General features: G+C 39.7%; 2 pseudogenes; one reads left to right on the top strand and one right to left on the bottom strand.

The window, feature by feature from the left end:
- Positions 1 to 2,315: 2,315 nt before the first annotated feature.
- LOC147929284 (uncharacterized) lies at positions 2,316 to 6,912 on the bottom strand (annotated as a pseudogene).
- Positions 6,913 to 9,595: 2,683 nt separating this feature from the next.
- On the top strand, positions 9,596 to 13,587 carry LOC147929285 (uncharacterized; annotated as a pseudogene).
- Positions 13,588 to 24,012: the final 10,425 nt, after the last annotated feature.

Genomic DNA, 24,012 nt, shown 5'->3' on the forward strand with positions numbered 1-24,012 from the left:
TTTTTTTTTAGAAGAAAAAGAAAATCACTCTTTCATTTTTGAGCGGTTTGAGGTTGGCATTATGCCTGTAACCACGAGAGCGGCCTGGCTAAGGAGAGCGCGAGGGCGGCTTGCTGCGAGATCGGATGATGTAATTCGTTCTGAGCTCGAGTTTTATCGTGCTTGGATCTAGAGGTTGAGAGCCTACACTCTAGCTTTGCGCCGTAAGTTCGAGCTATGCTTCCAGTTTGATCCCGTGGATGGGACTGTTGCGTATCTCGAAACTATGATCGAAGAGGGGTTCTTCGTTCCGAAATGGAGATGGGATCGTTTGCTGGAGGAGCGTTCTTGTCGTGAAGCGGCAGTGATTGCAGTGGAGATTCCTGATCTCGAAGAGGGTGATCTTGAACCTCTTAACACTAGACCTTTCGAAAGTAATGCGGAGATCGATGCTTGCCGAACTCGGATCGACGTATTGCGTCGTTACATTATTCAGCTAGAGTGCACAGACCATATCTTTGTTGAGGGCAACCGTGCTGAAGGAATCTGCACGTACCTTGAGAGCATGGCTGCTAGAGGTGTGGACGTTCCACTGGACACGTTGGAAGGTTTGCGTAACGATTGCCGAACTTTTCGGGAGACGGTCGATGAGCTCGAGTTCGATGTGCCCTCTAATGCTGATCTGGGGATAGATGATTGATCGTCTGTGCGCGATGCTTATGCCGAGCGTGGCTTTATGTTGCTTGTTTTATTTTGAATCTATGCCGAGCGTGGCCTTTTGTTAGTTGTTATTTTGAACTTGTGCCGAGCATGACCTTTTGTTAATCGTTATTTTGAACTTGTTCGCTCTTTGGTTATGGAATAAAATTGCGCTTTTCCTATCTTTGGTATCGAGTTGTACTTTACGGTGCAAGACGTCTCTTGGCTTATCCTATTACGTGTGTCGAATACCAAATGTTTAGGGTGGTAATCGAGATGAGCTCGTCATACCTTTTAGGTGCGGCCCTGGTGTCCGGCTTACCCTGTATTTGCCACGAGGTCGGCAAGAAAGTGCGAGTGAGAACCCGGCTTATACAAACTTAACCGCCTGCTAGCTGAATGCGATCTGGGTCGGCTTATTTTGTGCGGATTATTTCGCCGCTGCATCCATGAGGAACGCGTTTTAAATCGTTCCCTTGGCCAGAGGGTCGATGTAAGAGCTGGACATCTCGCTGAGACGGACTCGTTCGAGAGAGCTCGTTTTTGTTTTAAAGTTTTCAAACTTTTGTTTTTATTTTTATTATTATTATTATTATTTTTTTTTTTTTTTTTTGGTATAGCTGTGCCTTCTGACGGGCTGCCTACGTACCCTTAGAAAGGGATCAAGCCATTCGTAGTTCGTATTACAGAAGTTGAGCTCGGTAGTACGAGCGGTTTTTTTTTTTTTTTTTTTTTTTTTTGACGATGCTTCGTCTTCTAGTGGTAATAACGTTTCAGGTTTCCGGAATTCCATGAACGGGGGATGGGGGTGCCATCCAAGGTGAGGAGCTCGTAGACGCCGGGAGTTACAACCTTGGAGATCAGGTATGGGCCTTCCCAGTGGGCGCCCATTTTACCGGCATTTAGCTCGGCAGTGTTTTCAAAGACTTTCCTGAGGACGAGATCACCTTCATCGAAGTGGCGAGGCCTGACTTTCTTGTTATAGAACTTCGCCGCTTGTTGCTGATAGTTCTGGATTCGGGTGAGTGCTCTGCCGCGCTCCTCTTCGAGAGTATCTTGAGTATCGAGCATCATTTCTGTGTTCAGAGCAGGGTTATGGACGAGCATAGAGCGTCGCAGGGTTGGCACGCTAATTTCCTCTGGTGCAAGTGCCTCCATTCCGTACGCAAGGGAGAACGGGGTCCGTCCTGTAGATCGGCGGGGGGAGGTACGGTGCGACCATAAGACACCATCGAGCTCGTCAGCCCAGAGACCTTTCTTATCCTCAAGTCGTTTTTTGAGTCCGTCAATGATTGTCTTGTTGGTCGCCTCGGCTTGTCCATTTCCCTGCGGATAGCGAGGAGTAGACTTGCTCAGGCGAATTCTCCATTTCGCGCAAAAGCCTTCGAATTGTAGTGAGGTAAACTGCGTGCCGTTGTCAGTGACGATCTCGTACGGGAGTCCGTGTCGACATATAATGTTTTTCCATACGAACTTTTGGACTTGCTCAGTTCCGATTTTGGCAAAGGCTTCTGCTTCGACCCACTTAGTGAAATAATCCGTCATAATCAGGATGTATTTCTTCTGACGAGAAACGGGGAGTGGTCCGACGATATCCATTGCCCACCTCATGAAAGGGTATGGCGGCGTTGTTGTCCTTAGGAGCTCGGTCGGCGCGTGGGAGCGTGGCGCTGACATTTTTCGCACTTTGCGACAAATTTCTCGCAATCATCGTTCATGGTAGGCCAATAATGACCATTGTTGCGTATGCGCATTGCGAGCGCGCGAGCCCCAGAATGATTGCCACCGGAACCCTCGTGGACTTCTCTCATTACGTCATCGACTTCTTTGGGACCGACGCAGGTCAAGAGTGCGCCAGATGCAGTCCAGCGAAAAACGTTACCATCCAAGAGAGTGTAATGTGCGCAGCGGGCCCGAAGGCGCCGAGCTTCCCATTTGTCGGACGGAGCAATCCCATCGGCGATGTAGGAACGGATATCTGCTTGCCAGTCATATGATCGTTCTTTTGGTTCGGAACTGGTCTGCCCTTGATTGACGGACTCGTGCTCGGCAGATACTTGTCCTGTTTCTCGTTCGGCAGAAATTCGTTCGGTGGATCCTTGTTCGGCGGATTCCGATTCTTCAGCTATTTGTTCGTTGGATATCAGCTCGGTGGATTCTTGTTCGGCGGACTCTGATTCTTCAGCTATTTGTTCGTTGGATATCAGCTTGGTGGATTCTTGTTCGGTCGTGCTTCTAACAGAAGTCGATGGCGCACCGGCCGATGGTTCAGAGATACGCAATGTTAGCACGGGAGGACCCTCACCTGTTCTTTGTTTCTTTGAGGATGGCATGTTGATGCTCGCATCCTCCATAACCTTTTTCTTTTTATAATCTTGAGCAATGGGATCGATGTTCGTTGGGAGATTGATGCTCGGCTGATCAATACTCTCGACAGGAATGATTCGACGGAGGTCGGGGTCGGATGTTGAAGCGAGGACGGCCAGGGCGTCAGCTGGAGCATTGTCGCTACAAGAGATTTTCGTCAATTCAAACGACTCAAATGAGCCGGACAGTTCCTGGACAACCTTAAGGTATGCGTCCATTCGGTCATTCCTGCATTCGTAATCGTCGCTGAACTGGTGAGTTACTAGTTGCGAGTCGCAAAAAACTTGTAACTTCTTAACCCCGATTCCACCTGCCAATCTCATTCCTGCGATCAGGGCTTCATACTCGGCCTCGTTGTTTGAGGCAGTGAAGGCGAGCCGGAATGACTGTTCGAGTACTTCTCCTGTCGGCGAAACAAGATGTATTCAGATCCCAGAGCCGTGTCGGGAGGAAGCACCATCGACGTGTAACGACAATTTCTCTGCGCGCGGAGCCCCTGATTCTAGTTCAGGGGAGAGCTCAACCAAAAAATCTGCGAGTACTTGAGATTTCGCACAAGTGCGATTCTTGTATTCGATATCATATTCGCTTAATTCCACTGCCCATTTGGCCAGGCGACCTGATTGACTCGGACTGTGTAGGATGGTCTTCAACGGCTGGTTAGTTAAGACTTCAACAGTGTGAGATTGGAAATATGGACGTAGCTTCCTAGCCGAGATGACTATGGCGTAGGCGAGCTTCTCCAAGGTTGGATATCGGAGCTCAGCACCATCGAGACTTTTGCTCACATAGAAAATGGGATGCTGATCTCCCCTGTCCTCTTTAATGAGTACACCGCTGACCGCCGAGCTGGAGACAGCGATGTACAGGTAAAGCGTTTCCCCCTGATCAGGTTTAGCTAGGACTGGAGGAGTAGCGAGATAGTTTTTGAGCTCCTGGAAGGCAGACTCACACTTATCATCCCACTCAAACTTTTTGTTGCTGCGAAGCAGCTGGTAAAACGGTAGACACTTGTCGGTAGATCGTGAGATAAATCGATTGAGGGCGGCGATTCGCCCAGTAAGTCGTTGAACTTCTCTAGTATTTCTTGGAGATGGTAGGTTGGTAAGCGCCGAAATCTGTTTCGGGTTAGCTTCGATACCCCTCTTGGTGACGAGGTATCCTAGGAACTCTCCAGAAGTTACGCCGAACGAGCACTTAGCTGGATTCAGCTTCATGTTATATCGGTTGAGAACTTCAAAGCACTTAGCGAGATGTGAAACGTGGTCGGCAGCGTGAGTTGATTTCACCAGCATATCATCGATGTACACTTCCATTGTTCGGCCGAGCTGGTCGGCAAACATCCGGTTGACAAGGCGTTGGTAGGTCGCACCAGCATTCTTCAGGCCAAACGGCATAACCTTTTAGCAGTAAGTGCCTTGATCGGTGATAAAGGCCGTCTTTTCTTGATCGTTTTTATGCATCATTATCTGGTTGTACCCGGAGTACGCGTCCATGAACGATAGAAGCTCGTTCCCCGCGGTCGCTTCGACCAGTTGGTCGATTCTTGGTAGAGGAAAGCTGTCTTTTGGGCATGACTTGTTAAGATCGGTAAAATCGACGCACACCCGCCACTTGCCGTTCTTTTTCTTCACAACTACTGGGTTACTTAACCAGTCGGGGTACTTGACTTCTCTGATGGACCCAGCCGTGAGTAGTTTTTTTATCGCTTCGTTAACGGCGGCCGTACGCTCTAGCCCGAGTTTTCTTCGCTTTTGCTTGACCGGTTTAAACGTTGGATCCACATTGAGTTCGTGACATGTTATGGTGGGATCGATTCCGGTCATACTGCTCATGCTCCATGCAAAGGTTTCGACGTTTTGGGACAGAAACTTTACGAGCTCGTCCTTGATAGTCTGCGGCAGGTCGGCACCGATTCCCACGCAACGAGTCGTGTCGGCAGGGTCTGAGATTGCGAAGGTGCGGGCACTGCGCTGTTGTCGTTCGATGATGAAGCAAGTTCTGGCGATCAACGGGTCTCCTCGTAGCGTGAATATTCCTCTTGAGGTTGGAAACTTTACGCACTGATGGTACGTCGACGCCACAGCTTTCATCTTATGCAACCATGGAGTCCCCAGGATGACGTTGTAGACGATTGGTTTATCGATGATGGCAAAATTGATGCAGTGCATCGTTCCGCCTACGTAGACTGGTAGCTGGATCGTACCAACTGTCATAACCGTGTCGCCGTCAAAGCCTGTGAGGGGTTGGACGTCATGATCGGCCGTTCGCAGGTCTACTTCCATCTGAATTAGTACGTCTTTGAAAATGACGTTTACCGAGCTGCCAGTATCAATCAAGATTTTGGTGACTATGCTTTCACCAATGGTCATCTCGACTACGAGGGGGTCGTTGTGCGGCCCAGCTAGGCCTGACGCATCGTCTTCTGTGAATGTGATCGGTTGTAGTCGGCGGTGTACTTTGAGCCATCCAGTCCCGCTTCACTTCTAGTCCCCGCCGATAAGCTTTGATGGAACGCACCGAGTCTCGGCAAGTCGTTAGGCCGCCCATAATCATATTAATTCTTCGGCGCGGAGCTGGGGCATTTGGGTCGTCGACCGGCTCGGGGTTCCTTTTAAGGGTTGGTGCTGGGGGCGGTGGCAGGGGTAGGGCCCTCGTGATGTGCTGTGGCGCGGGAGATGTGCTGTACTGCCCACTGGGGTTCTCGTCCTCAGGGTTAAAAAATTGATTATCTCTGTGGGCCGTTGTTAGTCGTCGCTCGTGTTCGACGTCAATGTGGCCTCCCTTGAATTTATCCAACAGTATTTGCTGGAGGGTGCGGCATTCTTCAGTGGTATGTCCTGCTCGTTTATGGTAGTTGCAGTACTTCTTTCCACCCTTACCCGATGGGTCCCGGACCCATTTGTTATTCCAGGGTTTCGATGATGACGCCTGGGGGTCCTGATTGCTAACAGCGAACGCTTGAGCTTTCTTTGCTTTTTCCAGCTTATCAGCGTATTCCTTGTCGAAGTGCTGACGAGGCTGATGATGCTCGTCCTGTGCCTTTTCCTTTCCTTTGGCCGACTTTGAGGTTGGCGGTTCTGGCAATGGTCGGTTCGCTCTCGATGCGCTTTCTTCGTCCAGCTCGATGTACCTGTTGGCGCGGTGTAACGCGTCGTCCAGGGATAGGGGCTCGTGGATGATGATGTCTTCCCGAAATCGGGAACCGTGAGTAAGAGCATTCCGGAGAGCTGAGATTGCTGTGTCGTCGGCGATCGAGAGTTTCGAGACTATTCTTTTGAATCTCTCCATGAATTCCCGGAGTGACTCGTTGCTTTGTTGAAACATGTTCCAGAGGTCGGCATTCGAGGCACCTCGAATCATGAACGTGGAATGGTGTTGTAGGAAAGCGGTTGTTAGCTCGTGATAGCTTCCGATCGAGTTCGGCGGGAGTCGGGAGAACCATCCTAGGGCCTCGTGGGCCAAGTTTTCAACAAATAGCTGGCAGCATCCAGCTTCGTACTCCTCCTCGCTGAAATGAGCTCGGCCAATCGCAACACTCATTGAAGTTAAGAACGGTTTTGGATCTTCCAATCCATTATACGGGGCGAACTTGAATTTGTTCACGTAATGAATGCGAACGCGGGAGATCCGTGCTGTAAATGGCGAGCGCTGGACTTCCTCCAGTACTCGATCGAGATTGGGAGCAGAGCTCGTCGCCCGATGTACTCTCGAGGAGAGCTCGTGGAGCATCGTCTCGAGGCACCGTATTGTTTCATCCTTGAGGTCTCCCTCAGACTGTCGGGTCGGTAATGTCGGAGTCCGTGGGCTTCGGCTCCGCTGGCCTTGACGGTCCTGGTGTTCGTCAGCTGGTTCCCGCCTGCTACGTCGATCGATGGATCCTACGACTATAGACGCTGGGCGGCGTCTGTGGCCTTCGTAGCGTTCTTCGACGGACAGCGGCGCAGGGGGCGGTGGATTCGCATGCTGCTCGCCATGGTCGTTCTCGCTCCGGCGCTCGCTCCATCGTTGCTGGAGCCTGCTTATTTGATTTTGCGATGCTTCTTGTGCCGCCACGATTGCTTCGAGCCGTTCATTTGTTCGCGCTTCCTGACCGTCGAGTCGATCGAGTATGACTTGCATCAGGTCGTCGAGCCCGCTCCTCTGGATGGGCAAAGCATTGGGGAGAGTGGCGCTGGGGTGAGCGGCAGCGTTGGTGAGAGTGGCGCTGGGGTGAGCGGCAGCGCATGTGAGGGCGGCGCTGAGGAGAGTGGTGGCGTCGGTTACCAGCTGGTCGGTGACAGGTCCGGGTCCGGCTGCAGCAGTTGTAAGAGGCTCGAAGGGCGCGTCGGGCGCTGGCGGAGGTGTCGCGCTCGGCAAGGGGCCTTCGGCTGAGATGGTTGAAGAAGGTAGAGGTGGTACGGTTCGTGCTCTCGTTCGCCCCCATCGCTGCTCCGTTAGTTGCGCCGTCGGTTGCTCCGTTGCTTCGTTGAGCTCGTCGCTAGGGTTCGTCATGAATCTTGAAATTTCGAGGAAGTGAGGACCGTCGGTATTGATTCGTCAAAAAGAAGTGTTCTACTCTTGCCCCACGGTGGGCGCCAATTGTTTGTACTGGGGATTGCACAACACTAAGTAAATATCGATTTTAGAGGGAAAGAGTGAAGTTTGTTCTTTATTAACGATAGGAATGCGAGGTCGTCACTGAAACGAGTCAAGATCGTGCTCGTCAGTTCACAGGAGAACTAACGAGTGAGTCACGACGAGCTCGGAAGCTAACAGAAAATTATACAGAGAATAACAAGAGTTTTTAGACGCAAAGTATTGCTCTCGGGGTATTGTATGCGAGTCCTCCCCCTTTCTCCAGTGAGTACTGTTTCTTTATATAGTGGACTGTAGACCGAGGGTTTTCTAGGGTTCCCATCGTGAATTCCCGAGATTGCCCTTTACGGATTATTAATGACTTTCATCCAATTTTGTCGGGCCGGAATCGCGGAATTCGTCTTGTTGGGCCGAGTGGCATATTGGGGCGCAGCCCATGTCCAACACCACTGAAGTCTCACCCTCAGGTGTCGCTGCTCCCTTGGATCTGCTCCGGCTTTGGCCGAGGATATTTTTGTTGATTTTAATGTCTTCTACGCTCAGGGGCGGACGTACGCTTTAGTTTGTGTGGCACGTGCCACTTGCTAAATCCTGAAAAAAACATTTTGCAATGGGATTTTAGTTATCATAGTTTAGAAAATAATAACACTTAATTATTATGCCACACTGAAGTGTGACGGAAGCTCTTTTTATAATATAAACTAAAATTAAATGTAAACTGTATCATAATTTAAGCTATACAGTATACATATATTAAGCTAATATAGGTTAAGCCCAACTATTTTAAAACTACTAATGATTAAAGTCCAACTAACTAAAAAGTCTAAAACTCAAAGTCTATAAACTGTTTCTTTTATCGGAACATATATCTAGTTTTCATGAGTTCAACGACAGCAATACAACCGCACCATAGAAAGATAAAATTCTTATTCTTCTATTTTTGATTGTTTCCTGCGATGAAAATTGTTAAGACTACCACACGAAACCGAATTGGTGATCAATTTTTAAATAATTGTATGGTTTGTTTTATTGAAAAAGAGCACTTAAATAAAATGAAAAATGAGATAGTGATAAAAAAATTTCAAGATATGAAAGATTGTAAAATAGTTTTGTAGAACTTCTTAATATGTTTTTGTTATGACTATTTTTTAACGTTTTATTTTTTTGGTTTTTTATTTTTTAATAATATTATTGTTATATTTTAATTAATTATTTATTAATTATTTTGTGCATGTTAAATAAGTTTCTGCATCCGCCACTGTCTACGCTAGAGCGGTTTCTCCCTTTGCTTTAAACCGGACAAATCTACTAATCCCAGTGACGCCTCAGAGAAGCTCCGATGAAATTCTATCCAATGCAGCCGCTACATCCCTTACACAGCGGAGTGGATCCATGGCTCTGCCTAACCGAGACCTTTCTCAATTAAAGATGAAGAAACGGGTTTCTCTCTCTCACCGACGACAATCCAGGACTTCCCGGCGAGTCTTCCAAACCTTTCTCACAAGCATGATGAAATCTAGATCTTGTTCCAAACTTCCTATCGCCGAAAAATTGCTCACCGACGCAGAGATAGCTTCAGTTGGCCTAGCCGCCGACAAAACAACATTGCACCTATTTGTTTCTTGTGGTCGATTCTTATGGCATCCATAGGCCTTGATCATGTTTCCTGTTGGGGAATCTGGTCCATTAATAATTTCAAATATCAGTCCAATTTATGAGTTTTTGGTGGGCTCATACAGAAATATCTATCATGGCCAGTTACAAAATTTTGGGGACCTTTGCCTACTAAATTTACAAACCCATTTCATGGTGCAATTACAAGACAAAATGTCATCATAAATTCGTTGAAGCAAAGGATTTCAAGACATTTTGTAAATTTCCCTCTTAGCTAGGTGTCTCCATTGCCAAAGTCAAAGATCACTCTAATTAATGTAAGTACGGTGGGGTTTGATACTCCCTCCGGAACTAACATATGAGGACGTTAGCATGGAATTGTCAAGGGGCGAGAGTTAAAGAGACTTCTCGTCGACTGGGAGAGATGTGTCGAATGTACTCATCAGGTTTTATGTTTTATCTGAGACCAAGAATGATAAGACGTTTCTGCAATCTTTGCAAGTTGATTTAGCATTTGACAATCTCCAAACTATTGAACCTGAAGGTACAAGGGGAGGTTTAGCCCTTTTCTATTCAAAGGACTATCCGGTTAAGTTTTTGTTGTTAGAGGATCGATTGATCGACATTGAAACAATCATTAATGGAAACCGAGTTTTTATGACTTTTATCTATGGTGACCCTATTCCCGCAAATTGTGGTTATGTCTGGGAACGACTAATGTGTATCCGAGTTACTAGATCCGAGCCTTGGTTTATTATTGGAGATTTCAACGAAATAACCGGGAATCACGAAAAAAGGAGGAAAAAAGAGATCAGAATCTTCCTTTTTACCATTTCGTGTTATGATTGATTCATGTGGATTTATCGATTTTCCTTTCCAAGGAAATCAATTTTCATGGATTGGTCAACGGTCAAACGGTAAGATTCTGTGTCGCTTGGATAGAGTCATGAGAAACGAAGAGTGGCATAATATCTTTTCCCACACTAATGTGGAGTAATTGAAGATGTGGGGTTCAGACCATCGTCCTATCCTCGCATCAATATTAACACGTCCAAAAAAGTTTTTGAGAAGGTTTATGTTTGACAAGAGGTGGATTGATAAGCCAGGTCTCAAAGAGACAGTGTCAGACGGATGGGGAGGTGATGATATTTTCGTCGAACGATCCATCATGAAAAGAATCCAGAATTGCAAACGAGCTATCTCTATTTGGAAGAAAAATAATCAAACCAAATCGGAAAAATTGATTAAAGATCTCCAAGAAAAGATTGATGAGACCTATGAAGATGATCAAGCATCGACATAAACTCTCCTCAACCTAAAATGGCAGCTCTGTGAGGCCTACAGGGAAGAGGAAGCATACTGGCACCAAAAAAGCAGAGAACTTTGGCTGGCAGAAGGAGATAAAAATACAAAATTCTTCCACGCTTCCACAAAACAAAGGAGGGCAAGGAACAAGATCATTGGCATCCTTAATCAGCTTGGAGTATGGGTTGATACAGAAGAAGGAATAGAAAAAGTAGCGGTGGAGTACTTCAGCAATCTCTTTTCATCCTCGAATGCGAGCGATCCTACAATGGCAATTAAGGATGTTCCTACTTTAGTCACACCTGCTATGAACGAGCATCTCACGAATGAAATCTCAGAAGAGGAGGTCAGACGAGCATTGTTCTCCCTGAATCCGGGAAAGGCTCTAGGTCCAGATGGGATGAGTGCATTGTTCTTCCAAAAAATTTGGGAAACAATAAAAGGCGATCTCACTATGATGGTGAAGAATTTCTTTAGCTCTGGAATCTTTGATGGCAAGCTAAATGAAACAAATATATGTTTAATCCCGAAAGGAGAACGACCTCGTGAAATGTCAAAATTCCACCCTATTAGCCTGTGTAATGTGAGCTATAAGGTGATCTCAAAAATTTTGAGTTTACGTCTCAAGAGGTTTTTGCCGAAACTTATATCCGAGACCCAATCTGCCTTTGTAGCAGGAAGATTAATCACAGATAATATCCTCATCGCTCAAGAAAACTTCCACGCCCTCCGTTCTAACCAGGCCAACCGTAAGAAATTCATGGCAATTAAGATGGACATGAGTAAAGCTTATGATAGGGTGGAATGGAATTTCCATAAAGTTTTGATGGAAAAAATGGGTGGGTTGGATAATGCAATGCATTACGTCCGTCTCATACCGTATTTTGATCAATGGGGAGCCCAAGGGACAGATTAGGCCAACACGTGGGATTCGTCAAGGGTACCCCATCTCCCCGTATCTATTTATACTTTGTACAGAGGCTCTAATCGCTCAGATTAGGAATGCCAAAAGAGAGAAGAAGATTCAAGGTTTACGTATCTCGAACGCAAGCCCACGGGTTTCCCATTTACTTTTTGCAGACGATAGTTTATTCTTTTGTAAAGCTGATCCTCAGCAATGCAAAGAAATTATCGATATAATCTGCTTTTATGGCGAGGTATCTAGACAAGAAATTAATTTCTCTAAATCCTCCATCATGTTTGGAACCGAGGTCCCGTCCCATGTACGACAAGAGATCAAATCTATTGTTGGAATATCTCAAGAAGGAGGCATGGGTACATACTTGGGTCTCCCTGAGAAGATTCATGGGTAAAAAGCACAAGTCTTTGCATTCGTAAGGGATAGACTCCATAACAGGGTGAACTTATGGACCTCGAAATCCCTATCCAAGGGTGGCAAGGAAGTCCTGATAAAATCAGTAGCACAAGCAATTCCGACATATGTAATGTCGTGTTTTCTCTTACCAAAAGCTATATGTTCAAAACTAACTAGTGCGATTTCTGATTTTTGGTGGAGCAATAGAGCAGATAGTAGAGGACTACACTGGATCTCATGGGAGAAAATGTGTACTCAACTTTCTGAAGGTGGGCTAGGGTTTCGAACACTAGAAGAATTTAATCTTGCTCTTTTGGCAAAGCAGCTATGGAGGTTGCTGAGATATCTAGATTCCCTCCTTAGTCGTGTTCTCAAAGGGAGATACTTTCGATATTGTAGCCCATTAGAGATACAAGTATCCAATCGACCTTCATATGGTTGGAGGAGCATGTTGGCGGCAAAACATGTTCTCTCATACAGGATCCGTAAGACCATAAGTTCGAGGTTCAACACGTGCATCTGGACTGAACCGTGGATCCCAGATACTCCAGCACGGCCGCCACAATGATTAAATAATGAGAGAAATCCCTTGATATGTGTTAACACCTTGCTCGATTTCAATACAAAAAGGTGGAAACTGGAGCGTCTTCGGGAATTTTTCCCCCCGAAAGAAATTACTCTTATTTTGGGAATCAAACCGAGCTAAATTGCATCGAGGGACAGTTATTCTTGGACCTTGACAAAGTCTGAGAATTATACCGTTAAGTCTGGGTACGAAGCCGCGAGAGCTATCTCTCGCCCTGTTTGTGACCTCCCTTTTCAGAAGCCAAGTGTTACAACACTCAAGGCGCAAGCATGGAAGTTAAAAACATCACGAAAGCTTAAGCATTTCGTGTGGCAATGTTTGACTGGGTGCTTGGCTACATGTCAACGCCTACATTATTGCCATATTGGTAGAGTTAAAGATTGTCCTAGATGTGGAGCGGAGGAAGAAACTATAAATCATATGCTATTTGAATGCCCCCCAGCACGTCAAGTATGGGCCTTATCGACAATCCTTCCCATCCTATGGTGTTCCCATCATCTTCCCTATATAGCAATCTCGATTTTCTATATGGGTGTGGTAGAGGCTTTGGTGCACTTGATCAAAACTTGAGGACGTTCCCTTGGATAATGTGGTACATTTGGAAGGCAAGAAACAAAAAAGTTTTTGAGAATATATCCGAGTCTCCGCAAGATACTCTGGAGAAAGCCATACAAGAAGAAGAAGTTTGGAGAAGAGCAAACAATAGAGACATACCACCAGGGGTAGTAGAAGCAGGCATATCAACCCAAATCCCACAAGATTGCCTTGTATGTTTTATAGATGGATCTTGGCATGCAGAGGTGGATAGGAGTGGACACAGCTATATTGCTACTTTCGTGCTAGACTCTTGCACTTGGGGCTTAAAGGTTCGCGTAGAAGCCTATCCCTCTTACATGCGGAGTTAGACACTCTTGTTTGGGCTATGGAGTGCCTTCTAACCTTGAATTTAGATAAAGCTCTATTTGCTACGAATTGTTTAGACCTCCTAATGATGACGTCTAATATTGAAGATTGGTCGACCTTTTCATCAGAATTGAAGAATTTTATTCATTTCAGAGATAGATTTGCTAACTTTAGTATTAGATATATTCCTCGAGAGGATAATATCCGTGCTGACAAACTTGCAAAATATGCAAGAGCATGAAGTTTTTGTTTTTCCCATGTAAGCTCGTCGGAACCTATTTGACTTTCTCTCAGATAGCTTAATATATGGGGTTTGCTTGTCAAAAAAAAAAAACGTTTTCATATGATATTTTTTTCTTTCTTTTTTTGGCAAGCGAGGAGGTATAGACAATAGTCTCTTTGGACTAGAAACTTCTATCATGATAATTTATCTGTTGGTAGAACTCCAACCCAGGATATGTTTCACTTCCTCTTCCCTTCAAAATCTCCCCAAGATCGATCAGTAGAACAACCGAGACCGGGTACCCATGATCTTTACAGATGAGAGTAAACATTGCATCCGAAGTTAGACCACAATCATTTTAGATATGCATATATTCTCAGTATACCATGTCGTAATCTGGTCCCATGATGTCGGATAAGATGCGTGGCCGATACGGTCCATTGCAACATGCAAAAATTTTGAGATTAATCACATTTTAAATATTGGTGGTCTCGACTCTCAACAGTTTATTACAGAACTAGACATAACTGGTTCTAAATAGCAAAACTCTATTTTGGATAGGGCTCATGTTACGGACTTACTGCAAAGCTTGTTTCAAGATGAAAACATGATGCTAAAATGTATATTAATTATACCCTATATTATATATTGTCATCCAAAAGAGTTTTTAACAATAATATGTATTAAAAAGATATATATATATATAAAGAAAAATGAATAATTAAATCCTGCAACCACCGTTGTCATCCTTGCTTATATAAAATTTAGCTTAAAAGTATTTTGCCTTTTTATAATCCCATCGAATCCTTGGTGGGATGTGTTGATTGCTACAAGCACGTACGTGAAAAGAACAATTTATCCAATATACTATAAACGAACCTTTCTTTTTCCATACTGCAGTTTGCTCCTTTCTAGACTTGCTTATATATATTAATTATCGTATTATATATATATATATATAATAGGATAATTAATAGATTCGATGATGGTTGCACACTTGCATATACGACTCTTGGACCTCAGAGTTTGGCCTGCTAGAAGACCAATGGCCAAATTTGGGTTCATGCATGCACGGTGGAAATGCCGACAATGTTTTATTCTTAGTTTGAAATATATATATCACCCATATAACATAATTTATGCGATCTACGTATTGTGCTGTAGTAGTAGTACTATTACGTGATTTTTAAAATAGTATTCTCCAATAAAGTCCAGAATTTTTTGGTTTAAAAACTAGACCGTTCATGACTTAAGTTTAGAGGAACCAAAATCATTGGTTGCACACAACTAGTTGCGGAGTTAGTAATTAATCAGTATTCCAAGAGTGTTCTTGTATAATGAAAGTATATTATATGAAGATCAATATATATATATGCCTTCGTGTATGATGTGATTTATATATTATTTTAAAAAAAGGAAAATGTCAAAATTTTATGCTAAATACAAGATATATATTAAAAGGTGATATTATTTATCTGTCATGCAAGTTGAATATATATCATGAACAATCTATATAGAATATATGCGCTATTATATTTGTATAATACATTATGTGGTTTAAAGGTATGCCAAACTTTATATTTGCTTTTAAAATTGGTATATAGTAAAACTATTAAAATAGTTAATAACTCATATATAAAAATAACGATCGAGAGGACGGTTCATGGCATCACATATTACCATGTACTATCTTCCGTACCCGACCAAACATCGTGTGGTAACTTGCAACTTATATTGCATACATTTATTGATTTTTTGAATAAAAAGTATATAATTTTCCAATTATATGAGCTAGATGCGCATGATAAAATGGTTATTTCATTTGAAGAACAAATTTATCGTCACATATATGCGTGTATTTCTCTACATCTTACGTACGTGGAGGTAATAAGATTGATAAAGATGAGTTTGGGCGTCAGCGACCCGCTACAGAGAAAACGCGTGTTTCCCCACAAACGATTCCGAATCATATTCCTCATTTTATTTCAAATACCCGCGCTATGAGCGACTTTATGACTTACCATTTTTTAAATAATTTTACTACTATATATATACTTTTTAATATATGTAAAGATTGATTATTTTTGTTTTTTTAAATTGTAGAAATTTTGAAAAATATAGTTTGATGTTGATTTTTTTTAATACTTCACATAACTTTTCTCATTTTGTAATTAAGTAATTAGATATATGCATGAACAACTTTGTTTTGAGAGATTTAATCATTCTACAATTCTTGTCTAAAACGACAAAAAATATATCAAATAAAAGTTTGATCTAATGATGCATATTTTGTAACAAAGAGTTTTTTGGTTAACTAAATTTTACATTCATGTTAGCTTCTCAATTTCTTGAATATAACTCTAGAATTTGTTTTTTAATAAGAAGTTCATATAATTTAATTTTTGACAACTTGTAAATATTAGAATATGAATACAAACATTCATGATTTTCTTCAACTATCTTCCACTTTGTCTCTGTATTTTTCTAAACTAACATTTTACAATTTTATTCAACTATCTTCCATTTGATAGTGAACAAACCTCTATTCTTCTTCATATATAAAAATTTAATTCTTTAAAGACAAACTTTCATGAATTTTTCTACAATATTAACCAATATCTCGATCACTGCTGCAACTCTTCAAACTATTGACAAAATTGTAACGCGTTAACCATATGTTTATACATTCATGGGTTACGCCAAGAGTAAGAAGTGGCTCTTTTGATTTACTCTTGATACCTTTTTCCTTTTGGTGATGCATCTATTTTCTTGAGACATATTCTAAACCTCTCTAAATTTCTTAGTTAAATATTGAAATTGTTTGTAATACAAAAAAAAAAGGCATAGAAGATGTTTCATATTCCTTTTAATTTAGGTTTATTTGCTTTTAAGAAGGACAAACAGATGGCACTCTCTCGATTCGACAAATTTATTCAAATATCTTCCATTTGATATTGAACAAAACTCCAATGTTCTTTATATATAAAAAATTATTTCTTTAGGGACAAACTTTCATAAATTTCTTTACAATATTAACCAATATCTCTATAACTACTGTAACTTTTCAAACTATTGACAAATTTGTAACGTTTAAACCATATGCCAAATACATTCATGGTTTACGCTAAGAGGAAGAAGTGGCGCTTTTATTCACTCCCGATGTCCTTTTGTCTTTTGGTGATGCATCTATTTTTTTGGGACATGTTCTAAGCTTCTCTAAATTTCTTATGTAAGTATTGAAACTGTTTGTGATATTAAAAAAAAGACATGAAAAATGTTTCATATTCCTTTAAGTTTAGTTTTGTTTGTTTTTATTGAGAATAGATATGTGTCACTATTTCCACTGCTGATGTGTCACTCAAATGGAGAGAGTTGACCATCTTTCATAATATAGATTGCCCCAAACTAAAATTTAGAGTTTTTAAAGAAAAAAATTGACTTCCCCTTGTTTTGGCGTCAAACAAATTTACCTTTTAGAGATATCAAACTTCAGATTCATTTGCACCTAAAGTAGAGATAAACATATATACCGTTGGCGATATGGTCATCCCAAAGGGCAATATCAATATTTTGAGTTTTAATATATACTATTTCTCTTTCAAAAAATTTAAAACCGAGGATTGGAATATGAAAAGAGAATAACATCGAGAAAATGTAGTACCATCATCATCAAACTAGATAAGAAGCATATGTCTGATCAAAATTTAAGCATCGTATATATGACACCAATGCGCATGCAAAAATCAAAATTTTGAACCTAACTTCATTTAATTTAACGGTCAATACTCATTACTAACAACTATTACCACAAAGTACTTTTACGGTTTTACCTCATCATCTTGATCATCTTCTACTTAATTTAGCTTTCCATATAGTGCATTTGGAGGCAGCAAAACGAGCGTCTTCATATTCAAACGTTGTGCCCCTAAGGCCAATATGCCACTACGACTTTTAAATCCTAATTAAGAACGTTGTCTTCTTCATATTCAAATCATCATTTTTATAGGGCCTAATTAAACATCTCCTACAAGCTGCTTGGTACAATATAAAAAGCCCATAAGACGACCCAAGAAATGTTTGCCAAACCAAATCCAATCAAATACGTTTGTAAATAAAGTTCACTAAAAAACTCATCCTGTATAGTGGCATGTTTTTTTTTTTTTTTGGGGTGTAATTACGATAATATAATTTTGACGCTTCCTCAGTCGTAGACTTATTCCTTTTGTGTCAAAGACGAGAAGTTGTAAACACAACAAAAAAAGGTCAAATAAGTCAGAGAACAACCAAATGACTCAACGCCATGGTTTACATACATGTAGATCCGTGTTTTGGAACGCTAACTTTAGGCAGGGGTTTGACAACGTCTACCACACGGTTCCTCGAAAGTCGAAATGAAACCAGATTGGATCATTTGGAACGCTAACTTTATGCTAGTCATAATTCTTATCCATTGACAGCATTGTATGGCTGTATTTATCTGTTTGTTTGGTTTGACATTGCAATTAAGGGAACCCTTCCATACTGTTTAGTCCTGGTTACGTGTAATGTAACTATACGCATCAATTAATTCGGTCCCGTTTCCTTTAAATATATTACGTGATATGTGGGAAACTCTTAAATTTAAATTTCTGCCCGACCAAACCTCTTTCAAGCCAAAAAAAAAAAAAGGATAATGGTTTTCTGAATTAATTATGAATCATATAACACTTATTTAAGGGCACTCTATATCAGTTTATTATATACGTCTCCAGTCTCCTACCAAAAAAAAAAAAAAATTATATACGTCAGTGAAGCATACTGCATACGTCACAAGTCTCTAATATGGAAAGGAGAATTCAATGGACGGTTCTAATTTTTCCAACGAGGCAACGACAAATTACTATACTATACAACATTAATTGTTAAACATTCAGTTGTTAAATTAGTTTAGGGATGAACTCCTCTATATAAAAATTAACTTCAATATCGCATATATATATTTGTTTCTCATAAGTGTTTCCATTTTTATTTATGTCACAAAAAACAAACATTACAGACCTATTATTACAAGGCACGGCAAAGACCCAACCAAGGGCACCGCAAAAACCCAAACAAGGGCACGGCGATAAACTTATTCAGAGCCGGCAAAAATCATTAATCTTTCCGGACACAAAGCCGGTGAGTTTAAGGAAACCTCCCGGAATCAAAGCCTAATTAACGAAAACGAATTTCCGAAAATCAGGATACAACCTTACAAACATAAAAACTATGAATACTATCACGTACTTTGCTTCTCTCTTCTTCAATTTACTGGTTAATTCCAAGAACGGAAGTTGAGTTAGAGATCTCCGGACACCTGATGCGTCAGAATTGACCAAACTTCAATATCGCATATATAGGAAACTTTTTCTGAATAATGTTAGTCAGAAATGGAGATGTTTCTGATTTTGTTTTTGTGCTAATTAAATTAATCAAAACAATCTGTACATACATAACCTCATAATATAAAAAAAAAAAAAAAGTTACAAGTTCAACCACCGAATTGTTACAATTGAAATTACAAAAGTTGTTAATTTTGTAAAAAATTTAAGCACACGTTAATAAAAGAGTTTGGTCAACAATCATTGACTACACTAACTTAAGACACGTGTCGTATGATGAGAGGATCGACGGTGGCCATCAGTTGTAGTATTAATTAAAGAAAACAAAAAAAGAACCCTCCTACTGATCACGTAACGAAGTCCATAATGTTTTTTTCCGACAACGGAGGCAATTATCCACAACGCTCATGTGCATTGTCTCTTACGAAACTCTCCTCCTTTCGCTGTTAATCAGCCACGTGTCGTTCTATCTTTGCAGCGGAGCATGGATATAACGGTGTGCTGAGAAGCATACGATTTTCCCCTAAATCCCCCGGTCCGGAGCAGTGTGGTTTAAATTACTATTATTTTTTTGGTTCAAATGATATTGATCTGATACAGGTATGTGGAGTTATATATATTATGCTCTAATAGAGATGATTTACATTTTTGTAATATATGCATGCAGTGTATATATATAAGTATTATTCTAATGACGGCAATCTAGAACATATATAAATACAATGTTTTTGAATTTTAAAAAAATAAATGATCATAAAGCAGTACACCTGTACACTGATGCAATAGGTCTTCGAAAATGACACATTCGTTAGTTAAATAATTTGTCAATGACTCTCAATCGTTTTCTAATTACTTCAAAATCTGATTTGTTAGATTTGTACCACTACCATTACTAAATATTAATTTACATTTAGTAGATCTGTGAATTTTCTCCTCTTTTGAATAAATTTAAATATTCTGAAATACTCCATAAAGTAGACTAAACGAACGGTTAATAAATAATGTAATAAGCTGGAGGAATAAATGTAGGCTTTTAATTATTTTTATTTTTTTGTGACTCGTGAGTCAACTTGTTTGATGTTTCTTTTCAGCCGGCATTTAAATTTAGACCTTCTCCTTTTCAAGAAAACTCTCTTTATATAAATTTGAAATAAATAAAACTAGAGGCCAATATTATTATTTTTTAAAGTTGATAGACGTTATAATTTGACCAAAATGACTTATATTTCAAACACGACAAAATTTCTGTTATGATTTTTTTTTTTTTTTGTGGTCTATAAGATATCGGGGATTTTTATTCTGGATAATGAGTTGTCTTAAAAAACTATTAGAACAAAGTAACTTTTGCTTCTGTAATCTATCAGGCCACAAAAGACTGAGTCATTAGTTTGATTAACTCTATGTCTCTATTTGCATAACAAGATTATTTTAAGAATATAAAATTCTTAAATTATGACCAAACATTCATGTTTCTTAAAAATATTAAAAAATTATATATAATGAATTTAAAAGACTTGGTAAAATACAGATGTCCACTAAATATTTCAGGGTAATTGTCACAACACTAATTACTTCATTCTTTACCTCATGTAGCACTGAGAGTATGTCAATTCTTATTATATATATTAGCTATCCCAGAAAAAATGTATAGGTTAGTGCATATTATTGGATAAAGTAATTTAGTTATTCTTAGTGCATATTATTTGCTTGTTCGTAACATAAATCCACCTTACTAAAATATCGTGGTGGTAAGAAATAAAATTTCAAAGTAATTTGTCATAGTATATTGGGATATTTTAAACACGTTTTGAAGAGAAAAAAAAGGCGTGGGATTGAGAATGTTGCAAAATTGCTGGGGGTGGAGCCTACTTCCTGACCGTGATGATTCTTCTTTCTCTCCCAATCGCCGTTAGGCCATTTTTAACGGAAGAACATCCAATATGTTCTAAACCCAATTAAATTAGAAAAATATTGAATAGTGGGTTTAGAATACAATTTTTGATCTTAAAGTAAAACTGATTTAAGGATAACTCTTGTCTATGTGGCGTTACGGGAGTGGTTGAGAGTTTTCTCAATCGAGATTATTTTCATTTCTCTGTTTCTCTCCCAAACGCATCTAGGTTTTATTCGAGAAAGAGAGAAAACGGCGAAAGCTTCGATTTCTTCATCTTCGCCGATTAATTTGTATTCCGGCCATTCAAACACCAAAATCGAAAGCTCTTCCGTGTAGAAGTCAATCTTTGCATAGCTTTTCCGACAAATCCGTTTAAATTCTCATCTTTTGTCGATTCACCAAGTTTCGCGATTTGAAGGCGAAGTCAAAATCTTCTACCTGAGCCTTTGTCTCCTCGTCTCCTTTGTCTGGCAAATCTCATCTCCGGCAATATAGACAAGGTAGTCCCGTCGTTTCCTCTGTCAGTCATTGTTTGTTCGATGTTTCATCGATTTAGGGTAAAACTGAAATCTTGGAATTAGGTTTGGGTTTGGTAACATGGTATAGGGTTTAGGGTCATCTGTCAATTAAAGGTTTTGATTAATCAATATAGGATTTTAGTGAGCTTGCAGGATGTATGACTGAATTCCGAGTGTTGTATGTTGTATTTGAAATCAACCTTAACACTGATTAACTTTAATCGATTTTGTTTTGTTTATGAGGCTTGTAGGTGAGCTTAACCAGGGCAAATTTAATCGGATAACCATCAACAAATCTGCATTTGCTCGAAACTAAAAGGTAAGTCACACTCACTATATGTAATGCAAGGTTGGCTTCCTGATTTGGGTGGTGTTGTGGTTTGTGTAGTAGTGTATTAGTGTTTATTCACATATTTTATTTGATTGTAGTGGCTTGTTAAGTGTTGTTTGATTGTGTAATGAGTTTCTCAGAATTTTTTTGTGATGGTCTCGGATGTTTGATGAGGTTTATTTCTTGTATAATATAATTGAGTTTGTTGTGAATTTAGTGTCACTTGGTTTTGATTGTAATGGCTTGTTAAGTGTTGTTCATGTTCTCGTATAAGTGGTATTTCATGGATAAGTTCCGATTGTAGTTTTCCTTTTTATGTTTGAGTTGTCTTAAATCTTTTAAAACTGATTCTGATGAAAGCTTGTAAACTTTGAAAACTTTGAAAACAATATAATATGAATGTTTTAACAAAACTAGTTGAGTAGGTAATGAATAATATGAATGTGTTGGTTTACAAAACTTTTAAAATTTTTAACAATCAATGACCTTTATTTACTTCTGATTTCACTGAAGTAGGTAATGGTTATGTAGAATTAAAAGTCTCTAACAACACCAAACTTTTTATTTAATGATCTTCTTAACATCTCTATATTACATCCGACCCAAAAACTCAATCTCTCATATTTATTTGCTTCTTTCTTTCTTAACATCTCTATTTGCTTCTTTCTTAACCAATCTCTAATAACTTTCCAATAATATCTCTACCTCAGCTTCTTCTTTGTTTAAATCTGATTGCTATGGAATCAGACAATACTCCTAACAGTCAATCTCAATCCTACTTTAGCCTTCTTAACTTCCCATATGACAGCTTTGCTCCCAATGTAAACATTGGTTCCTTTCAAATCCCTGCTTTTAGTTCACAAACTAGTTCACAGTCGAGTCAACCTCCTAGTCAATCAGAAGAGACAGCAGAACAGCGTAGGGAGAGAAGGATATGGTCCACACAAGATGACTTAGTCCTAATAAGCGGCTGGTTAAACACATCGAAGGATCCAATAGTTGGGAATGGCCAAAAGGCAGGGTCCTTTTGGATCCGTATAGGAGACTATTATGCATCAAGTAGTCATGTACTTGGTGGTGCTGAGCCAAGGCGCCCTGACCATTGTAGATTCGCCATGATTAAAAATCCATCTCTTTTATGGTCAAAGTTCTCATACTCCATAATATGATTGTCGAAGATGAACGAGATTCATACACACTCTATGACGAACAAGAATTCCAACAAGAAGATGGAACCGGAACTACTCCGGATCTTACGTTTTCAGTAAATATGCCTTCAAATCTTGAAGGTTTAGGTGATGGTCATACAATAATTCGTGATAGACAAACACATCACAAATTAAAGGAGGATTTGATTGAGAATATATGGGATAAATTTGGACATTAAACAATGTATTAATTAAATAAAATGTTTGTGTGCTTTAATTAATTAAGTAATATGTTTGTTTGGTTTTTTATTTTATTTTATTTACAATGTTTTTTTGTTTCATTTGAATTTGGTATTGTATTTTGAATTTTAGTAAAAGTTTTTTTAGTTTGCAATTTAAATGTAATTTTTAAAAGTTTTTAAAATTGTAATATGTTTAAGATTATTATATTATTAAATCTTATGATCTTACACATGTTCTCCCAATAACTAACTTTTTAACAAAAGATCTAAACTAATGATCTTACATTATTTTCATAATATTTTTACACTAAGAACATCCAAAAGTGTTCCCATTAAAGATGCCCTTAATCTCAACTCTCAACTCTCAACTCTCAATGTGTTAATTAGTTTAATTTTGATTTGTTTGGTTTTCACTAGAGTTGTCATTCTAATGAGTTCTACAAGTTAGCTAATTTTGGTAAGAATTTACATGCTACGGATTGAAATCTAAACTCAACCCCCTACATTTTTTCAAACAATTTATTAGATTAAATATCGATTAAAATATATGATACTTTTATTTTATCCGAAACTATATTGATTTTGGTTGAACAATTCCACTCACAATATATACATAAGGCGTGTGTACTGTAAACAAATTTAATCAATGCTAGGATATATATATATATATATATATAAATATATATATATATATATGTATGAAATGAGCATTTATATTTTATAGAAACGAATACATGAGATGAAAACAAAATGAAACAAGCACAAGCAAATACACATGTTTATCATCTTTTTTTATCTATATGTATCTATGTGAAATATCATAAGATTTATTAAAATATTTTCATTATCATATATACGAAAAAATATTATTAAACATAACAAAAACATTGAGAAGTTATTATAGTTTAGCATTTTTTTAATGTAACATGCATTATGTTGGTTTGAATTAT

Source organism: Camelina sativa, chromosome 13, assembly GCF_030686135.1.
Source record: "Camelina sativa cultivar CO46 ecotype springtype chromosome 13, ASM3068613v1".
Classification (NCBI taxonomy): Eukaryota; Viridiplantae; Streptophyta; class Magnoliopsida; order Brassicales; family Brassicaceae; genus Camelina; species Camelina sativa.